Consider the following 23,775-nt stretch of genomic DNA (forward strand, 5'->3'; position numbering starts at 1 on the left):
TGTACTTGAGTCATTACAGATATGTTTTTTGTGAAACTTCTCATCTTGAAATGATTTTAAACTTAAAGGAAAGTTGTAAACAAAAACAAAAACAAAAACAAAAAACAGAATTCCTGTATACTCTTCACCCAGTTTCCCCTGGTTTTAACATCTTACTTATCCAAAACCAGGAAATCAACACTGATCCAATACTACTAATGAAATTACAGACCTTATTTGTTTTCCTTTTAATTCCTTTTTCTGTCCCAGAATGCAATCCAGAATTCTATATTACATTTAGTTGTCATATCTCCTTCAAAAACAAAACAAAAAACAAACTCACTGCCATCAAGTTGATTCTAATTCATAGTGACCTCTATTGGGTTTCCAAGGCTGTAAATCTTTGCAGAAGCACACTGCCTCATCTTTCTTCTAGGGAGCAGCTGGTGGGTTCAAACCACCAACCTTTTAGTTAACAGCTAAATGCCTTAACCACTACACCACCAGAGCTCAGCTTCCTTTAATCTTCACAGGAACTCCTTTAATCTTCCTGTATAATGATGGTAGTAATAAGAGTCTACATTTCCATGGTGTCTTACAGGTCCCTATTGCTTAGATTGCATACCACGGATGGTGGCTCTCACCTCGAAATGGATCACACAGAAGTCAGAGTGGATCATTTTCCATGGCATGTAGTCTCTGATCACTTCACTTTCTCAGTAAGACTTGTCAAGTATCAAGAGAAAGTGAGATTTCTCCAATTTGTGACATCATTCTGTGTTTGAAAATTGCTAGTTGCAGTCCACACAGCTTCACAGAGATCACCAAATAAATACATAAGCAAATTCATGAATTAAAAATAACTAAATTAATGAAAAAATATGTAACCATTTACTAGGAATGCTAGGAAACTCTAATAGATTTGATTTTTCTAATTTTAAAATTTTACTGTTTTCTATGTTTTATCTTTTTTGTATTGTACCTTGTCCTGTTTCTAATCTTTGAAACCAAGATAATTTTGGGTGGTGACAATTTTTATAATTGTAGTTTCTGGCATTGTCCTCTGAAATTATGTAATTGCCATTTAGAATTACTATTATAATGATGCTGCTGAAGATGATGAAAACTGGCATTTTATAAGTAATTTTCTGTCTTTGAATTCATGGGGCTGTACTATACATTCCCTGTTCGTAATAAAAGATATCTAGGAAATGGGAGAGAGTTGTTAAACGCCATTGTTGAGCTGAGATAGACAGCTGTTAAGGGGGTGAAGTAACTTTGCTAACACCTAAGTCGGAGGTGAAAGAACCAAAAGTCACTTCTTTAAACTTGGCACCTATTGTTTTGTTACCTCTCTCTGTCATCTCCATTTGCTTTGCATTGCATTGACACCCATCTTTCCCTCTTTGCAACTCTGTCTCTTCCTGGACCTTGAGGGCCGAGCATGCTGCCAGTTTTTCTCTGTCTTGGCCTCTTTCTGCTAGTTATTCTTCCTCTTCTTCAATTTTAGGTATTGATGTTCAAACTTATTTCATCTCATTGAAAACTTTTCCCATAGACGAGCATAGTCTTGTGACTTAAATTGTCATTTAGATACAGTTGCTCTAAGTCCCAAGGGGCAGTGACATCTGCTTGCCTACTAATGTGTACTTAGGACACAAAAGACATTACCAATATGCTGTAGGAGCTCAAGAGATATGTGCCAAATAAAATCCGATGCTGTCCTCATTTCGGGAGCTCTGGTAGCATAGTGGCTAAGGCACTTGACTGCTAACCAGAAGACTGGCGGTTCAAACACACCAGCTACTCCTCAGAAGGAAGATGGGGCAATCTACTTCCGTCGTGATACTGCCTCGGAAACCCAAGGAGGGGTCACTATGAGTCAGGTCTGACTCGACAGCACACAACAACAACAACAACAACAATCCTCATTTCCAGTCCTGACCTCTCCTAAGCTCTATATGCATGTACTCAATTACTTACTCAACGTCTCTGGACTGATGTCTTGCAGAAACTTTAAATTTGACATTTCACAAGCAAAGCATCTCATTTGCCAGGCCAATGTACTTCCTCTACACTATTCCACTTTCTAGAAAATGGTCCTACATCTCGGGGAGGCACAGATGCTTAAGTGCTTGATTGTTAACCAAAGGGTTGATGGTTCAAGTCCACCCAGAAGGACCTCAGAAGACAGGCCTGGTGAGCTACTTCCTAAAAATCAGCCACTGAAAACCCTACAGAGCACAGTTCTACTTTGACACACATGAAGTCATTATGAGTTGGAGTCAACTCAATGACTACTGGTTTTCATACTTTCCTAGTATCTTGGAACAATTTGACTCTTCCCACTACCTTCTTTTCATATTCCATCAATCACCAAATCTTAGTGTATCTCTTTTCTAAACATTTCTTAAATTTGTCTACTTCTTCCCATCCCTAGAGGCATGCATCACCCAGATCTAAGGCAAAATTGATTCTTTCACCTTGAATTGCCTTTATTGTTTTTAGTCTTACCCCTCTTCATTTTCTTCTCTGCAACCAGAGTGAAATGTGTAAAATGCAATGTAGTCATATCACTATGACCTAACTTACCTTTTTTTTTTTTACTAAAATGAATGGTAAGAAATACTTCTTACATCTAGACCCAGTAAACACACATACACACTTGCACACACACACACACACACACACACACACTTCAATGGGTTATGACACTAAGCAAAAGACTAAAGATGAATAGAATAAAGATTTTTAAAAAAAGTAAAGTAAAGAATAAAGCTCCAAACTGTAATCTGGCTTGTGAGGTCTCTAAGGATCTGGTTTCTGCCATTCTCCCCATGTACATCTCCCTTCAGTCCTTATAACTCTTGCCCTTCTAGCCTCTTGTTCCCACAGGTCTAGATAATTTTCTGATCTTTGAACACACTGTATTCTTTCTCACATGGTGAGCAAGTGGTATTTCTTCTACCTGGACCAACATGCATCTCCTTCTATACATCCTTCTTCCCTCTTTTATCCCAAATTTTAAGGCTGAGGCCGAATGTCCCTTCTTCAAGGAAGCCTTGCCTTCCCCTCCTCCCCCTATCAGCTCTCAGATCAGGGACCCCTGCCCCATATAAGCTTTGATAGCACTGTCCACCATTTACATAATGAAGCACAATTCTTCTCTGGGCTATAGGCTCTATGAGGGCAGGAGCTGTATTTGTCCTTCTCACTGCTGAATTCAGAGTGCCTGGCAAAGGACAAGCAATAAATATCTGCTAAGTTGCCAAGTTGATCAGTTAGCCTTTTTCTGTGTCATGGCCAAACAGGTCCTCAACTTAAATCAGTGAATATAAAAACATTGCTTTCTTGACTACAAAATAATTATTTGGCAGTGTGGAACTGGATTTGAATTTCTCAGCTGGAATGGTATACTTTATATAGTTCAAGAGGACATTTATAGATCCATAAATTCATGTGCACTTAATGCCAGCTATTAAAATATCCTCACAGTAACTTTAGTATATCATAAATGTCTAAGTTAAATAGCCCTTAGGTTCTTAAGATACAAAACAGCAAATGAAACGTTATGATAAAATTGAAAATTAACTTACAGAATTATACAATACATAAATTCTGACAATATTTTTCCTTAGTTAAAAATGCATTTTGCTTGTATAGTTAAGTATACTTAGAACACCAATATAACTGTGTTTTCAGTGTGATTATTGGCACATTACTTCTAACCATCTATATACATCAAAATATTAAAAACTGGGGAGAAACTTTTCAAATTACTTTATTAGTTATAATCATGTTAGAATGACACTGGGATCCAGGTTTTAGGTCCAAGATATGTTATTATTTAGCTTTTACTTCTTATTTTATCTTTACAATGCCCCAAACTATATTTTATTCTTTTAAATTTCTCAAAATGATGTATTCTTTGAAATCTTCTCAGTCACCAAAAGCAAAAAAACAAAATTTATTGTCATAAAGTTGATTTTGATCATTTGTGTTAGAGTAGAACTGTTCCATATGATTTTTTTTTTTTTTTTTTTTTGCTATAATCTTTATAAAAGCAGATAGCCAAGCCTTTCTTCAGTGGTGCTGCTAGATGTATTCAAACTGCTAGCCTTTGAACTGCCAGCCTTCTGGTTAGCAGTCAAATGCCTTAGGTACTATGCCACCAGAACTCCTACAAACCTTTTGTACCACCTAGGTTTCTATCATCACATCCCAATCCAATTTCTGCATTCCTTAACTTCCCCACAAAGTGACTGTCTAGCTTATATCTCCCTTATCCAGTGTGTATAGTAAGGCCAACTTGGGAATGGCTAAAGAAGTGCATTTCATATCCAAATGGATAGAATGATTACAACATTCTTACTTATGCTGAGTTGGAATATGCTCCCTTATAAATTTTGCCTGTTTGTGTTCTAACTTTTGAACCCACCAGGACAAGTCCAAATCCACTCCCAAATGCCAGTTGATCTGCATTTTGAAGGCAATAGATCATATCTGCCATGTTTTCCACCAACTGCCCTTGCCTCAGCAAATTATTCCTAATGTGAGTGATTTTCATGTCCTTCACTGACTTGGTGTGCCTCCTCTGAAAGCAGACAACCAATGTTGCTTTTTAGGTGAAAAATAATGGTCACATAGGTAATGTATCAGTCATGATCTAACCAAGAGGCAGAAACCACTTAACGATTCAAACAGGGCAAGTTTAATATTAAGATTATTAACTATAACAGGGAACTGGAACACACCAATATATGTCTGCTCTGTGCCTAACAAGCTCTCAGCAGTACTGCAGGTCTGGGGAGAGTGGGGGTACTACAGTTGGGAAGGAACCTACCTCTCTACAGGAGAGACCTTGGAGGCACCTTCTAAACTCTAGCCACTCAGGGTGCTTCCAGGCACACTTCGAAGGCAGCAATATAGAAGAGGTAGTCCAAGGACTTAAGATGGAAATAGAGTTAAGGTAAAGCCAACAGGTTCATTTCTCTTTGGAATTTGGTAGCATTGTGAGGTTATGGCAAAATCTGAGGTTCAGAAGGGAAGGCTCTCGGGCTCCCTGGGAAAGATTAGTTCCTTTGGAAATTAAGTCCAGGTGGAATGTTATAACATGGCCTCATAGGGGAAGCCAAGTTTTTACAAAAAGAAGACTTGGAGGTGGGGAGGAATTCAGTTCTGTTGACAAGGATGCTGGTCTGCGTTCCTGCTCCAAAAAGAACTCCTCTCCCTGCAGGCTGCTGCTGCCAGAACCCTTATGGCTAATCTGGAACACCCTACAGCTGGGCCTGGGCCACATCCAGCAGCACTGCTAAGAGCATGCTTGCCAGGGGTTTTCTCACACTACATAAACCAGCTCAGGGTCTGCTTGCCAAGCCCATTTCTGCATGTGCAGATGAAGGCTGGGACCTGAACCAGGGTTTGGAAGGGTGAAAAGTGACCATGCTAATCTGCTACTCCCCCAACCCCAGCTCAGTGTTCATCTAATTAATGACAAGACCTTGTGGAGCTGCTGAGTAAAATGTGAGTTCTTAAAGGTACCTTGGGTATCTTGTTTGTTAGTGTAGTCAGCAGATGAGAATTGCACCTAATGTAACAGCAAGAGCAGGTTCACAGGTGAGCCATTTGTGCTGGTGTGGAACAGGCCCTGAGGAGACCCAGCCTACCAGGAGTGGCCTGACAGAAGTGGCCCTGGTGTCAAACAGTGTAAGTATGAATGAGGATCCAACCTACCTGGCCTGTTGTTATCATGATCGTGGGGCTTTTCTCATTCTCATTGTCAAGGGAGATGGGGGGCAGTGTCACATTGTATGTAGGGAAATAGTTCACAATGTCATGATTATTATATTTCCTTGCTTGTGTATATTATTTCAGTTTCAGTTTAGTACATATAATTATTTAAAAAAAAAAAATCTATGCAAGGATGGGAGCTCTGGTGGTGTAGTACCTAAGGCATTTTGACTGCTAACCAGAAGGCTGGCAGTTCAAACCCACCAGCCACTCCTCAGAAGGAAGACTGGGCATTCTACTTCCATAGAGACATCGCCTCAGAAACCCAAGGAGGGGTTGCTATGAGTTGAATTGACTCCATGGCAATAAGTATGCAAGGATAGTTACTACTTCTGTTATAGCAGTGAGAACTGAGTACATGGGGGTCTGAGTGACAGGCCATTCTTTCTTCTAGGGAAGGTATGCACTGCTCTATTTATTTATTGTATCCCAACAAACTACTCCAAAAACTAGTGGCTTAAAACAACAAGCATTTTATTCTAGCCTACAACTGCCTGGGCCAGGAATTCAGACCAGGCTCAGCCGGGCAGTTATTTATTCTGTTTTGTGTGACCTTGACTGAGGTCACTTGGAGGTATTCAGCTGGTCTGGATGGTCCCAGACTCACATATTTGATGCCTAGAAAAGTGGGAGATGGCTAGAAAAGTGGGATCAATGGGGTCTGGGAATTGGAGTGCATGCACATGGCCTGCCAGTCCATCAGCCTCAGGGTAGTTGGACTTCTTACATGGTGGCTCAGGGATCTAAGATGGAGGGTTCCAGAAAAAAAAAAAAAAAGGGATGCCTTTTGTGACCTAACATTGGAACATAGCCTCACATCCTCCATACTCTATTAGGTGAAAAAGTCACAGCCCAGCCAAATTTAAAGAGAGAGTGCAGACAGACTTCCTCCCTCACTTTGATAGGAGGAAGAGAAAAGAATTTGGGACAATATTTTAAATGGCTGTATGTGGTACGTTTGGAAGATTCTGGAACAGCATATGGATGTTCAGCACACTGTTGTTGTTGTTGTTACGTGCCGTCGAGTCAGATCCGAATCATAGCGACCCCTCCTTGGGTCTCTGAGGCGATATCACTATGGAAGTAGATTGACCAACCTTCCTCCTGAGGAGTGGCTGGTGGGTTTGAATCACCAGCCTACTGGTTAGCAGTCAAGTGCTTTAAGCACTACAGCACCAGAGCTCCTGCTCAGCACACTAGCCCTTGTTATTTTAGTGACAAGCTGAATGGCTTTGGATAAATTGTGTAGGTTTCAGTTTCCACTCTTGTAAAAAAGTTTGGATGAGTTTGAAGGTTCTCTGATTCCTCCAGAACTAAGACTCCAGGAGTGTTAAGCACAGAAAAGTCTTATACAAGTGATATGCCAGATGATGTTCGTTATCTCTGGAAGTAAGGGTGTGGCCTCTAACTGGTAGGATGCATTTTGCTTTGTATTTGTGGTCCAATGAGTGAATAGTATGTATGGTCAGGCTCTGCTTTCTGGTTCTCTCTGGATCTGGAGGGCCTTTGAGAAAGTAGTAGGGAGGACTAATGTGGGAAAAAAGACAGCCAGTCTCACGTCCACCAGAATGACTGGGACTGGGACACAGCATAAGTAAGCAAACATGAGTCCCAGAACAATTACCTTATGGTGGACTAGCAAACTTTAGGCTGAGATGTTGGGACAGACACCAGGGAGGACCAGTGGTTGTGGTCTCTGAGTAAGGAAGGATAACATTGTTCATCATGCTTAGTAATACTGCTTTATCTCTACTTAGAAATATAACTGGGTACCTAATAGGGTCTCTTAGAGTGGCATGGAGAGTCAGGTGCAATTCTGTCAAAAAGGATTTTTTTTTTTTTTTTTAAACCAGAGAAAGCAATCTTCAGCTCCCATTGCATTGTCCTGGAATGCACTGAGGAGGTGCTGGATTTCAGAAGTAGGCTATCCCCTAGGATCCTGGGGGTTACCTGTTTGGCTAACAGAAAAAAAGTAAGTAAGCCTCATGGAAGAGTAGACCCAGATAGTAAGTGTGAGAGAGAAGTGGACCAGCGCCTAGGATGGGCAACCTGAAATCCGGAATATATTATGGCCATAAAGGGAAGTGTTTTCCTTACTTAAGGTCAAATGGTTTGCACTTGTTTACTAACTAAAAGATTGGCAATTTGAATTCACCCAAAGCACTGCAGAAGAAAGGCATAGTGATCTACTTCCAAAAAATCACCCATGAAAACACCATGCAGCACAGTTCTACTCTAACACGTGTGGGGTCACCATGAGTGCAAATCAACTCCATGGCAAAAAGTTTGGTTTTTAGTTTTTCCTTACTTAGGATCCAGCAGGAGCTAGTGTGGATAGCATCATGTTGGTGTTATGGATTAACTGTATCCCCAGAAAAGATAAATCAAAGTCCTAATGCTTGTACTTGTGAATATGTGCTTGTTTGAGAATAGAGTCTTTCTTTGCAGACTTTGTTAGTTAAATTAAAGATGTCATACAAGACAGGTGTAGGGTGGGTCTTAATCTCCTCCTGTGTCTTATTAAAGGGGAGAGCAGACATAAAGACAGAATCATACAATGGGAGGCACTACTTGAAGATGCATCAAAGGAAAACCATAGTAGCCACCAGAACAAGTGATAGAAGCATGGAACAGTTTCTCGCTCAGAACCTCAGAAGGAACTGCCATGGCCAAGAGCTTAAGCTGAATCACACGTGACAGAGGGCTGGAGCTTATCTGGGGACAAGAGGTAGTTTCAGCAGCAGAAATTAAAGTGGAATCACAGGGGAAGAGGGACGTTCACATCTGGGGCCATTAAGCCAGCTTCCCTCCCCACTTGGAGTTATTTTTTCTTGTTAAGCCCTTTTCTGCTTCAGAATTTGGAAGTTTGGTTTTCCACAGGGAGGTTATTTTATTATTAGTCTTCGGCTGGGCACTAGTAACATCAGTAAAGTTCCTTTTCATGATATTTTGGTTTCCTTACATTTTGTTAAAAAAGAAACAGAGTTTCTGTAAAATAAGAGTTTTATTTAGATTCAAAGATTTGCAAATTGAGAGCCATCAAAAAGAAAGTTCAAAATGACATTCAGAAGAGCACACAATTTTTATCAGAACTTTGAACAGCGCAAGGAAAGAGTCTGGAGATACATGTAACTAGTTAAAATTCAGCATGCTCTGTAAGTCTAATTTATCAAGAATTTCTGTTGGCTGGGGTACTCAACCTTAGCCACAGTTTCCTGAGTTCTCGAATTGATTCCTGCAATAATTTGGGTGGACTACCTCAGAATTTTTCAGAACAACTTATTTTTGTCAAGAATGTGGTCATAGGTCACATACTCTGAAAAGCAGAAGCAGGAATGTAGGACAAAATGGAGTCTGAGTCAGTCCTGTGTCAGTCTTTTTAGTTATGTCAAGTGTCTCAGTTTTACAGTGCTGTTTTACGCTTTCCCTTTCTGATCGTGAATATCCATAGATATTGCTTGATCATCAGTTTAAGAGTGTTTTTTTCTACATGAACTTTTCACTGGATCGATCTTTTTTATATATTGGCTATTTTATCAACCTTCTCACCATGCCATACCTCAGACATTCTGCTTCTGTGATCCTCCAGTTGGGGCATGTATGGAGCAAGGCCACATTTGGAAGAATAATTTAACATCTAAAAAGGTTAAGTCTATATGTCATGTCAGTCTCCTCTAAGAACTTAATTTCTTCAAGATACATAACTGTCTTCACAGCCAGAGGAACTCCAGTTTAGTTTAGCACATTAGACAGATGTTTCACACAATATTTAATTAGACATATAATAATAATTATAGCAGTCAAGATGATTAACTTGGTTTGTAGTATATAGCCCAACCAGGAACCGTTACCACTGGGTAACAAACTAAAGATATCTAAAAATGGAAAGTCTAGCATAGGTGGTATTGAATGTATCTAAGTAGCCTGCTGGTGGACTTTTCTAATATCTTGTTCTACTTCTCCTGTAGTATTTATACAGGTGCAGCAGGAGGTACTAGCAATGTGACAAACTCCTCCTTATTGGGATAAAAGGAAATAAAAAGCCATTCTGTTATCTAATACAATCTTAGAAAGAAATGCTAAAGATTTCTGTTGGGTTGACATTCCATCTGCAATACTGTCAGCAATTTGAACCATTGTAGAACATAAATTGCAAATAGATTTTTCAAGTTGAAAAATGCCATAATAGGGTAGAAGTGCTCAGAGGAATACCAATCATATCTCATGTTTTTTTGACTATTGGATTATATTGTGGCATAAAGAATCTTTTATTCCAAAAAAGGATCTTTAAATCACTAGCCCAATATATACTTTCATTATTGGAGTGGACGTCTACCCTAAAAGACCTAATGTGCATTGACTCATCATGTTCCAGCTATTGAAGCAGGGTAATACGCAGGCATGAGTTTTGCAACATAGGTTTGGTGTCTTTATTGTAGGATAATTTGATTCTCCACACAAAAATGAATACCTGTAAGGAGCACAGGTCAAGTACTTCCAGTATAATTATGTGGGAAGGGAATGTTTGATTGATTTGCTCAAGCCAGTTTTCTGTTAAAGAATTATTACAAATAGACAATTGTCCCATCTTTAGTGGGTTCCAGAGTCAAATACAGAGGGGGGACAAGTTGTTTAAATCCATTTTATTTCCTTTTAGGCAATATGGTAGTTTCTTTGCCTGCACCAACTTGAAAGTCATTATGGCAATTATGATAAGGAAAGATTTCTTTTATATTAGAGAAATTCTGTATTATTTCTACTATTGGATTGCATTAAAGTGTGGTACCTGAAGTTGAGCCAAGAATCCAAGGGGAAGCCACAGTCTAATACATATGGCTCATTTTAAAAGTAATGTTGGACTTAACAGTAACATTAGGTACAAGACTGTACTTTGATATAGGAGACACCAATGGATCTGAATTTTCATGCCCAGATCACACAGGGAGAGAAATATCCAACATTCAGTTAAATTGCTGGCACTAGCTACTGATTAAGACAGACTGGGAAGAAAAAAGGGGCCATCCATTTCTCAAAGAATTGGCCAAAGAAAATCTTATGAACAGTAGTGAAACACTGTTCAATATATTACTGGAAATCTTTATGAATAGCCCTGAAACACTCTCTGATATAGTGCCGAAAATGAGCTCCTCAGGTCAGAAGTCACTCAAAATATGTCTAGGGAAGATCTGCCTCCTCAAAGTAGAGTCAACCTTAATGACATGGACAGAGTAAAGCTTTAAGGACCTCCAATTGCTGATGGGGCATGACTCAAAATGGGGAGAAACAGCTGCAAACATCCATTAATAATCAGAACATGGAATGTATGAAGTGTGAATCTAGGAAAATTGGAAGCTATCAAAAATGAAGTGGAACACATAAAGATCAATATCTTAGACATTAGTGAGATGAAATGGATAGGTATTGGCATTTTGAATCAGACAATCATATGATCTACTTTTCTGGTAATGATAAATTGAAGAAGAATAGGGTCACATTCACTGTCACAAGATCTATCCTGAAGTACAATGCTGTCAGTGATAGGATAATATCCATATATCTACAAGAAGACCAGTTAATACTACTATTATTCAAATTTATGCATCAACCACCAAAGCCAAAGATGAGGAAATTGAAGATTTTTTACCAACTTCTGCAGTCTGAATAGACCAAACTTGCAATCGAGATGAATTGATTATTATTGGTGATTGGAATGTGAAAGTTGGGAACAAAGTAGAATCACTGGTAGTTGGAAACAATGGTCTTGCTGATAGAAATGATGCCAAAGATCACATGATAGAATTTTGCAAGACCAATGACTTATTAATTGCAAATATCATTTTTCAACAACATAAATGGTGGCTATACATATGGACGTAGCCACATGGAATATACAAGAATTAGATTGACTACCTCTGTGGCAAGAGGCAATGCAGAAGCTCAATATCTTTAGTCAAAACAAGGCCAGGAGCTCACTGTGGAACAGAGCATCAATTGCTCATATGCAAGTTCAAGTTGAAGTTGAAGAAAATTAAAGCAGGTCCACAAGAGCCAAAATATGACCTTGATTATATCCCACCTGAATGTAAAGACCATCTGAAGAAAAGATTTGATGAATTGAACACCAGTGACCAAAAACCAGAGGAGTTGTGAGATGGCATTAAGAACATCACACATGAGGAAAAGAAAAAGATCATTAAAAAAGGCAGAAAAGGAAGAAAAGACCAAAACATATGTTAGAAGAGACTCTGAAACTTGCTCTTGAATGGAGAGTAGCTAAAGCAAATGGAAGAAATGACAATATAAATGAGCTGAACAGAAAATTTTGAAGAGCAGGTTGAGAAAATAAAGTAAACTATTATAATGAAATGTGCAAAGACCTGGAGTTAGAAAAACAAAAAGGAAGAACAAGCTTGGCATTTCTCAAGCTGAAAGAATTGAAGAAAAAATTCAAGCCTTGAGTAGCAATACTGAAAGCCCAGTGAACTGGACAAAGTATTGAATGATACAGGAAATATAAAAAGAAGATGGAAAGAATACACAGAGTCACTGTATGAAAAAGAACTGATTAATGTTCATCTATTTCAGGAGGTGGCAAAATACCAAAAAAACAATGGTATTGAAGGAAGAAGTTAAATCTGCACTGAAGGAATTGGCAAAAAACAAGGGTCCAGGAATTGACAGAATACCCATTGAGATGTTCCAACAAATGGATGCCACACTGGAGGCACTTACTCATCTATGCCAAGTAATTTAGAAGACAGCTACCTGGCCAACTGACTGGAAGAGATCCATATTTGTACCCATTCCAAAGAAATGTGATCCAACAGAATGTGGAAATTATTGAACAATATCATTAATATGACAATGAAGTAAAATCTTGCTGAAGATAGCTCAAAACTGGTCGCAGCAGTATATTGACAGGGAACTTCCAGAAATGCAAGCTGGATTCAGAAGATGGTGTGGAACAAGCGATATCATTGCTGTTGTCAGATGGATCTTGGCTGAAAGCAGAGAATATTAGAAAGATGTTTACTTGTGTTTTATTGACTATGCAAAAGCATTTGACTGCATGGATTATAACACATTATGGATAACATTGTGAAGAATGGGAATTCCAGAACACTTTATTGTATTCATGAGGAACCTGTACATAGACCAGGAGGCTGTCATTAGAATAGAACAAGGGATACTGAATGGTTTAAAACCAGAAAAGGTATGAGTCAGGGTTATATCCTTTCACCATACTTACTCAATCTGTATGCTGACCAAATAATCTGAAAAGCTGGACTACATGAAGAAGAAACTTGGCATCAGGAGTGGAGGAAGACTCATTAACAGCCTGTAATATGCAGACAACACAACCTTGTTTGCTGAAAGTGAAGATGACTTGAAGCACTTACTGATGAAAATCAAAGACTATAATCTTCAGTATGGCTTACACCTCAACATAAAGAAAATGAAAATCCTCACAACTAGGCCAATAAGCAGCAGCATGATAAATGGAGAAAAGATTGAAGTTGTCAAAGATTTCATATTACTTGGATCCGCAATCAACGCCCATGGAAGCAACAGTCAAGAAATCAGATGTCATATTGCACTGGGCAAATCTGTTACAAATGAGTTCTTTAACGTATTGAGCAAAGATGTCTCTTTGAAGACTAGCATTTAACCCTCCATGGTATTTTCAATTGCCTCATATGCATGTGAAAAGTGGACAAGGAATAAGGAAGACTGAAGAAGAGATAATGCTTTTGAGTTGTGGGGTTGACAAAAGATACTGAAAGTACCATGGACTGCCAGAAGAACTAACAAATGTGTCCTGGAGGAAGTGCAGCAAGAATGTTTCATGGAAGTGAGAATGGCCAGACTTTGCCTCCCCTGCTATGGTTATGTTGTCAGAAGGGACCATTCTCTGGAGAAAGATATCATGCTTGGTAAAGTGGAGGGCCAGTGGAAAAGGAGAAGATGCTCAGTAAGATGGATACAGCAGCTATAATGATGGGGTCAAGTATAGGCAGGATTGTGAGGCTGGCATAGGACCGGGCAGCTATGTACATTGGGTCTCTGTGAGCCAGAATTGACTTGACAGCACCTAACAACAACAACAGTTATTGATTGGACTAATTTAACAAATGTATCTTCTCTCCAAGCATTAGAAGAAATTGTTAGCAATAGAAGAATAAAGCTTAAACAGATTTTCATAGTGAATAAAATTACTGGGAAATAAGACCACTATTATGTAACAGGGCTAGTAGCATAAAGATAAGGAGCTCTATTGGTGTAATGGCTAAGGCATTTGACAGCTAACCAAAAGCTCAGTGCTTTGAAACCACCAGTTGCTCCACAGAAGAAAGATGAGGCAGTCTGCTTCCATAAAGATTTCTAGCCTTGAAAACCCAATAGAGGTCACTATGAGTAGGAATTGACTCAATGGCAGTGAGTTTGATTTTGGTTTGAGTAGCATAAGGATAACTGCAACTACTAAACAAAGTCCACAAAATCCAGCAACATGTGAATTGTTGGACTGTATCTTTGACATATTTGACATTGTACATAAACTTGTTTGGCTATACGGTGGAAATTCCCCTGCCCCCAATATTTTTCCATAATTTGGACCATTTTATCAATTGTATAGTGGCTTAGAGAAGAATTGTGGACAACACAGGCATCTGTAGGCTTTCTGGTAGGGTAGGTTTTTTATTTGATCACACCTATAACTTTAGATTTTTGTCATATTTGCACCTTTGTGATTTCTATACATTAATTCCTCACTAGGTGCTTGTGATTATTAAGTGGCCAATTCATAGGGTGGAACTAGCATATTGGGTACAGTGACTTCATTCATCTCACACATACATACAGGTTGAACAGTTACATTTGCAGCAGTTCTAGCAATATGATCTGTGAAAACATTCCTTTAACTTCAGGAGAGTTTTCTGATATATCAATATAAATAGTTACAGCATATCCAACTTGTTAAGAACCATTAGAAGTCCTTAAATAAGACCCATCAGAAAATAAAACAAGATCTGGAATATCTTTAAGATTTAGGAATATAAAGGATGTCTTTAAGATCAGCCCTAGGAGTTAACAGTTGCTTAGTCAAATCTAGGAGTTTTATGATCAGGCAAAGGTAAGAGGTCTGCTATGACACAGATGAATGTGTGAAGGAGATCAAAGAAGAATTTCACTAGAAATGAGTCACCTGACAGAGAGATGCTAAGTAAGAGCAGAAGATGGAATGAGCATATTTAAATCATTTTCAGTAACAATGATCTGGCCCAAAGAAAGTCTTGTATTATGTTAAAGTCCCTCAATGTGATTCAAACTGGGTTGAAATTAGAGCATTGTATAACCACTTGGCTACCATTTTTTAGTTACTAACTCTTTTTTGAATCAGTTAATTGAGGGACTTTATATAGGAGCAGAATTCTTTTCTGTTAGGATCAGTTATTGACAGTAACAGAGAGAGACTTTTATTGAATAAAAGGGAGAGCATCTGAAGCATGAGAGCTGGTCAAGAAGAAATGAACTTTCTTGAGAAGAAGCAAGATCCTGGTCTGTGGGAGTGTTTGGAAAGGAAAACTCTTATGTGGGGCTGTGCAGTTGACCTTTAAGGTTCTTTGTTATGCTGGGATTTCATGATTCTCTATCAAGCCACAGCTTTTCTCCTAAGATAAACCTTTAAATCCAAGACATACACATAAGATGACAGACATTGCCTTCATTTTCTTCATAAAGTTTCAGGATATGTCTTTACGTGTTCCCTGAGAAAAGATCAAGATAATCTTAATTGTGGTTTCTTTGCCTTAAAAATAATAAATGTCAGACTTGTGCAGTCTGGGTTTGTCACTCACTCACTTGTTCTATATGTGACACATATGTGATGTGATAAAGTAAATGCTTCCCTCACAGGGTTTTACAACCCAACAGGGACTGTCAATGGATCTGGAAGGCCCCACTGCTGCACTCAGAGCCAGGACCTGTCCTCACTAGCTGACTAGCTGACATACACAACCCACAGCTCTCAGGACTGACTGACAGTGGCCTTGCTCTAGTACCTTGATGATCAAATAGTTTTTCTTTTTTTTATCATGATGCACATTAAGAAATTCATTTTAATTCCAAGACAGTACATGCTCAAGGCTGTAATCTTTAAGGAAGGAGCCCTGGTGATGCAGCGGTTAAGCACTCAGCAGTAACTGAAAGGTTGGTGGTTTAAACCTACCAGCTGCTTCTCAGGAGAAAAAAAGTGGCAGTCTGTTTCATAAAGATTTACAGGCTTGGAAATTCTATGTGGTAGTTCTACTCTGTCCTGTAGGGTTACTATGAGTCAGAATTGACTTGATGGGAATACGTTTAGTTTTGGTTTAATCTTTATGGAAATAGATTGTGATATCTCACTTCTACAGAGCAGCAAGGAGGGTCAAATAGCTGACCTTTTGGTTAGCAGTCAAACTCTTAACTACTGGACCACCAGGGCTCCTTAATGTGTGCCAGATAATGCTAAATTCTATGATAAAAAATTAGTAGCCCATGTGGGGAATTGCAGTCAATTTCACGAAACAAAATGTGCATGAACTGCTATATGGAAAATGTATTTGTTCTGTAAATGTTCATCCAAATCACAATTAAAAAAAAAAAAAAATAGCCATTATCTATCTCCTTCAGGAGCTTACAGTCTAGGAAATGAGAATCAATTTAAAATTAACTTTTTACCCAGAGTTCCCTGAGCATTACTTTGGGAAACCCTATCTTCATTTGTAGAACAAGGAGGACAGTTTTTGGATCTTCACTTGTAGATGATTTGGGGTTTTCACAAAATAACCAAAACCAAAACCATTCATTGATGTGGAGTTGATTTGGACCCACAGTGATCCTATAGGACAGAGTAGAACTGCCCTGTAGAGTTTCTAAGGTTGTAATCTTTACCAAAGCAGACTGTCATTCACATCTTTCTCCCACAGAGTGGCTAGTGGGTACTAACCGCAGACATTTTGGTCAACTGCTAAGAAAGGGCTAATCACTGGGTGACCAGGACTCTTTTTTTTTTTTTTAAGAAATAAAGAACCTCCTATTCTGGGGCTGCCATATTTAGTTCTCAAATCTCCCTGTCTGCATTCCAGAGCAGGCAAGCATGGTGCAGGAAGAGAAGTTTTCTCTCCCCCTCTCCCTTTGCCAAGATCCTCCTCATTTTGGGTCTTTGTGCACAAAGGAGTAGACAATGTCTCTCTAGCCATGGGTGCCCACAGTACAGTTTCTTATGTGCAATAGGAAAGAGGAGCAGGCTTCTTGCTGACTAAATGGGGAGGCTTTATTTTGAGAACAGTGTCTGAAGCAAAAGTTCTGTCTAGTTCTTTTCCAATGAGCTGAAACTACCAGGTTTTTCATTAGATTATTTAGTTGTGAAAGTAATGCTGTGAGGGAGGTGTTTGAGCCCATTTTATAGATGAGGAAAGTGAAGGACCAAATATTTACAATAATTTGCCCAGGATCCCACAGCTAGTAGGTGGCAGGGTAAGGAACTATGTCCAGATCTGGAAGATTCTAAAGTCTGTGGTCTTGGCCTGCATGCCCAAGGTGCTAAGACTGGACCCAAGAAAGGGATGAAAATGATACTTTTCTGGGAGGCTGCTGTGTGAGGGAGAGGTGTTAGCATCCCTTGCCCCAGTCTACCCTTGCCAGTGGCCTCTGCCACTCTGTCTTTTTCTTACTGGCTACAACTGGCCCAGTGGGCAGAGAGGACTGGGGCTGCAGGCAGAAGAGCAGTGGAAAAGGCACTGCACCTTTGAGATAGTCCAAGGGCTTCCTTACATGGGCAAACAACAGACACTCAATCTTGGCCCAAGCAGTGTTTCTACCACTTCCCTGAGGCCCCACCTTATTTTACAGAAATGCACCAGAGGGTACAAAAAGGAGGCTCAGCCCTGCCATTCCCATGAAAGATGCCTTTCTGCCTTCCTAGAAAGTCTTCCTGTGGCTTTTCTCACACCAATGTTGCCTCCAGGCTTGGGAATGACCTAAGGAGTTCTATGCATGACAAACAAGACTTTGCTGCTTTGTCCTCTTCAGTGAGGCAGTAGGTTCTAGACCCAGTGTCCCATGGGAACTCTGGGCTTGCCAGCCACTTATGTCTCTGTGCTTGTTTGCATTCATAAGTTCCTCCTTGTCTTAAATGGCACCAAAGTTTAGGGATATCTAGGCAAATAGTCCCTATAGAATGTCCAAGCCGAAGTATCAATGATGCATGAGTGTCCTTGTATTTCTACATTAAAGTATACATAAAAGAAAAGTATGTTCCCCAGAGACACTACAAAAATGGAAGCCTGGTCCCTTTCCTATCTCTCAGGGAAATGGCGGGCCTTGCCAGATCTTGCTTAGGAAAATAGGTCATTTCAGATTCTTCAGTCTGCACTTCTTGGCGCTTTATCAAACTAATAAGTTTATGTGAGAATCAAACTGTTTTTGCCAAGCAAGAATCACTGGTTTAGGTCCCAGACAAAGCCATATAGAATTACAGAGGAGAGCCAGCATTATTCAAAGTTGAGCACCCCACCCCTAATTTAATTTATTTATTCAGCCAGGGATTTGGGGAATATACAATTTAAGCTGGAAAACAAGACTATAAAGGGTATTATATATCAATCTGGTTACCAAAAAAGGAGGCTACGGTCCAGCTTCTCCTTGACACCATGTGGTTTTCTCAAGAGTCCCTTATGCAAATCTGGAAGGCTGTGTGCTGACAAATCCTTTTGATAAGATCAGTCTCAGAAATGACTATGGATATTTCATTGGAAAACTAGAAAGAGTTTTGTTTTGAATATGCCATACATGTAGAAGAGGTGCCTGCATCATGCAGAAGCTTGTCATATAGTGAGAATGTCTGGCAGGCCTGACATGAATTTCCTTCAATGCCCAGCAAGGGGCGCAGGTTCAGAAGCTTTCAAAGACTCGTCTGGTGTGGGGTTTGGTATGATCAGATATGGATTTTTGGGGAGTGACAGATTTCCAGGATCCTGAATATAGCTACCCTTCTCTTTGTATTATGATTGACTTTGATTAGCCAGCTCCAGAGATTACTTGAGGGCATCTTGAGGTGACCTAGACAACAAATCATTGAGTTTTCAGCTTTTAAAAATATATATTACAATGTAATGAGCAAGAAATATGTCCTTCCTCCCTGCCTTCCTCTCTCCCACTTTCCCTCTACCTTTAGGGAGTAAGGTCAGGGGTAGAGAAGGTTACAGGGTCAGGAGATCCTATGGAGAGTCTTAACGTTTGTAACAAGTATGGATCTTACCATGCAAACTCAGATAGGCAAGAAATGTCGATTTTCTTTATCTCTTTTAATTCAATTAATCACTAATGGACTGCCACCCAGGGTTTTGCAAAGGGTTTATAGAGCCCTAAAGCTCAGGGAGGTCTTTCTGGTACTTATTAGAGGCCCTGCTCTAGACTACATAGGCTGTGAGATCCATGCTTTCCATCACAACATCCCTATCCCAGAGTGACCACAGAGCGACCACAGAGGTAACATCCTAGTCCCTGTCCCCTCCCAGCTTCAGAGACTCTGTGCACAGCCCCTTAATTGTCCCTTGCCCTTCCAGGACATAGCATATAAGTGCTTCTAGGACCTGTGTCACTACCTGAGGCCTGGGGACAGAGAAGGCTCATAAACATGTTTTGATTGGCTCCCATAGCACTTGACTCTTGTTTTAATTAAAACTCATCTCTTCAGCAGAAACAAACAAAGAACCAGCAGCCAGATGAAGAGACAGCCGGGTGTCCCTGATCACCTCCCTCCTGTTAAAACAAAAATCATATAAGTCAACAATAGAAATTGATTCAAGTTTATTTAATATACAGTTTGCAAACTGGTGTAACATTTTGACTGTTGTTGTGTTGTTGTTTTGTGCCATTGAGTCGGACCCGACTCATAGTGACCCTTCCTTGGGTTTCCCAGGCAGTATCACTACGGAAGTAGATTGCCCCATCTTCCTTCTGAGGAGTGGCTGGTGGGTTTGAACCACCAGCCTTCTGGTTAGCAGCCAAGTGCCTTAGACACTAAGCTACCAAAATGTCTCAAAGAATAAAGAACTTCCAAAGATTCTTATATACCATGTTATTGACATTGCCATGGAAACAGGTCCAGATCAGCATTCATATAATAACAATTTATCCTAGAAGCTGTACAGCTTCTAGTCTGACCTTAGACTGTTTCTGTTTCTCAACACTGACAGAAAATAGATAATTCTTTAAAAGATCCTAATGCCTAAGGCAAAATGATCTCACTAAGATACTTACTGAGCTCTTGTAGCATAGTGCCTAAGGCACTTGACTGCTAACCAGAAGGCTGGCAGTTCAAACCCAGCAGCCACTCCTTGGAAGGAAGATGGGGCAATCTACTTCTGTAGTGATGCTGCCTCAGAAACCCAAGGAGGGGTCTCTATGAGTCAGGTCTGACTCAACAGCAGATAACAACAACAAGAAGTTACTTACTAAGTTATTGTTTGACTTCAGGAAATCAGTTTTCTTGAGGTTCACAGTTCAAAAGAAGAGCTTACTTGGGTCACCACAACTCCAGAGACCCCAGAAATCAGGATTCCAGGAGAATAAAACTCCATTTCTTACTCCTAATGGTCCCCATTTGCTTGTTGTGCTAGGTATCCACTGTTCCCTGTGGACGCAGTCTCCTTGCTGCTTCCTTCCTTTGTTATAGGCCTCCCTGTAGGTCTTTGACTTCACCACCAGGAATAGGTTTGAATTTACTACCAGGAAGAGACTAGGTGGTACAGGATTCTTGAAATAGACTTCCTCCCAGGCAAGAAAGCACAAAGCCTTGATGAGCTCCTTGAATAGGGATAAGATAAAAATACTGGGCAAAATACAAATCATATTCACAATAACTCATATTCTCACACAGTAATTGAATAAACAAGTAAGAACAACTGAGTAACATTCCCTTATCAATAAAAAACCAAAACCAAGCCCACTGCCGTTGGGTGGATTCTGACAAACAGCAACCCTATAGGACAGAGGAGCAGTGCTACTAGAGGGTTTCCAAGGTTGTAAATCTTTATGGAAGACTCATCTTTCTCCTGAGGCCTGCTTAGCGGGTTCAAACCTCTGACCTTTTGTTTAGCAGCCAAATGCTTTATCCACTGTTCCACCAGAGCTCCTTCCTTATCAATAGATGCCTCAATTCCAATGTTCCAAAACAGCTGCATGTTTTCTGCCTTGTGCTAACCCAATTCACTGCTGAGGAGAGGATAATCAGATCTGGCAGCAAGGAAGAATTCTGGGAGTGAGCGTGAGAAAAGGCTTACCAGGGGTGGGCTATTTGCAGGACCAGAAATTTCCTGGAAGGCTTGAGATCCCCTTGTACAGACTAGGTTGGCATTGTGTGCAACAAGTGAGGACATCAGAGGGAGACTAAATCAGGCTGAGGGCACAATGTCCATCCCCACAGCACATGATCCTGTGCCTGCCACTCAAGGGCAAAATGACAGAACCAGGAATGTGGCATATATTTCATACAGCAATTCTGTTATTTTATGTTTAAAGTAAATTTTGTCATCATCATGCCCTATTATTTGCCGTCTGATGCTTGTCCCATTTGAGGAAGATGGACTCAACCTGAAGTTCCTGTCTTTCATCCTTGAATCTCTCCAATAGGACAATTGAGGGGAAATCATGGTTAAAAAAAAAAAAAAAAAAAGAATAGCCTAGTGCCCAAGGCACTTGACTGCTAACCAGAAGGCTGGTGGTTCAAACCCACCAACCACTCCTCGAAAGGAAGATGGGGCAATCTACTTCTGTAGTGATACTGCCTGGGAAAACCAGAGAGGGGTCGCTATGTGTCAGGTCTGACTTGACGGCACATAACAACAACAACAAGGAAGGAGGGTCAGATCTTAAGAGAAAGGGCTGATCCTAGAAAAACCAATGCAAGAAGAATGAAGAATGCTATCTCTAAAGGGAGGGGTGGTCCTAAGAAAGGGCTGGGAATGGGACTTAGGGATCTCCTTCCCACACTGCTTTTTCCACTGCATGCCTCTGCTCTCCATGACATCCCTTTGTAAGACAACTTCACTAGGGATCTCTGCAACTAGATTGGACCCCACACTAACTCTGGAGAAAATGCAAATGATGAATAGGCATAAAAATATGTCAAATAGCACCAGTATATAGAAATCTGGGAAATGGAAATAGAAACAAAGAGGAGGAAAAATGGATGCTCCACAGCAAAATTGGCAAATATCCAAGGCTGTGAGTTTTTAAAATGCTTCTAATACTGGCAGAGGGAATCCTGAAGCCATGAAGCAAGACAAGAGTCCACAGATTAGCCACTGACCTAGTTGGCTCTCACTGGAAGTTGTGAAGTTCAAACCATTTTAAGAACATGGGATGTGTGGTAATTGAAATGTTTTAAAAATGCTGTCAGATTTAACAACAATTAAACTAAAAGAAAGCTCTTTATGTCCTCTTTATGTTCAATCTGAATTCTTCAGGCTGCCAGATGTATCTTAAGTTGACATGTTCCTTGTTGTATTGTGTTCATTCACCACACCCTATGTCATCATCTTCATCACATCATTATCATCATTGCTATTGTTCCCACCCAGCTTAACACTCTACATTTTGCTTTCCATAAGTTATGTCATTAAATCTTAAGTACACATTACTCAGTTTCTCATTTACTCTTTATCATTTTTTTAAAACACAGCTTTGTTGAGATATAATTTACATACTGTGGAAAGGAATTTAAAATTGAAGTTTCCTGGTGAATCTGAAATGACTGGTTTAAGATCTGGACCCAACTCTCTTTATTCTGCTTTTACCCCAGTAATAGCCATCTTCTGCTGCAGACTTAATTGTATAGGTAGGAAATATTTTTGCTTGATTGCATGTTTTATGATTAAGCCAAAATGAATATCAGCAGAATGCTCCTTAGGACTCTTTGCTGAAATAGTAATCAAATCCTTTGTGTACGATGTCTTCAGGGTATGATTTTGCCTTTAGTCAGTTATCTTAATAATCTGCTCTCAGAAAAAAAATCTAGTCTTTAACTCACCTTTTCCTGATTAGATGGCTGATTTTTACATTTCAAAAGACTTCAAGCTGAAAAGGCTCAGTCTATAATCAATCATTAATCGCTTCTTGGCACATCATTCTGCTTTATGCACAGTTATTTCTGTAAACCAGTCCCTGTTGTTGTTGTTGTTAGGGGCCGTCGAGTCATCTCTGACTCATAGCAACCCTTCACAACAGAATGAAACACTGCCCGGTCCTACACCAGCTCCATGATTCTTGCTATACTTGAGCCCATCGCTGCTGCCACCCTGTCAATCCATCTTGCTGAGGGCCTTCCCCTCTTTTGTCGACGCTCCATCTTACCAATCATGACATCCTTCTCCAGGGAATGGTCCGTTCTGACAACATGACCAAAGTATGTGAGACAAAGTCTGGCCATTCTCACTTCCAAGAAGCATTCCAGCTGGACTTCCTCCAGACAGATTTGTTAGTTCTTTTAGCAGTCCATGGTACTTTCAGCATTCTTCACCAACACCACATCTCAAAGGGATCAATTCTTCTTCAGTCTTCCTTATTCATTGTACAGTTCTCACATGCATATGAGGCAACTGAAAATACCATAGCTTGTGTCAGGTGCACCTTAGTGTCAAGGAGACATCTTTATTCTTCAGCACTTGAAAGAGGTCCTTTGCAGCCGATTTGTCCAGTGCTATATGTCATCTAATGCCCTGACTGCTGCTTCCATTGGTATCGATTGTAGAAGTCTTTGACAATTTCAATCTTTTCATTTATCGTAATGCTGCTTATAAGTCCAGTTGTGAGGATTTTTGTTTTCTTTATATTGAGATGTAATCCATACTGCAGACTTCTTCAATCTTCATCAGTAAGTGCTTCAACACATGCTCAATTTCAGCGAGCAAAGTTGTGTCATCAGCATATCACAGGTTGTTAATGATTCTTCCTCCAATCTTG

Source organism: Orycteropus afer, unplaced genomic scaffold, assembly GCF_000298275.1.
Source record: "Orycteropus afer afer isolate SDZICR_OR568_19922 unplaced genomic scaffold, OryAfe1.0 scaffold00027, whole genome shotgun sequence".
In the NCBI taxonomy this organism is placed as follows: domain Eukaryota; kingdom Metazoa; phylum Chordata; class Mammalia; order Tubulidentata; family Orycteropodidae; genus Orycteropus; species Orycteropus afer.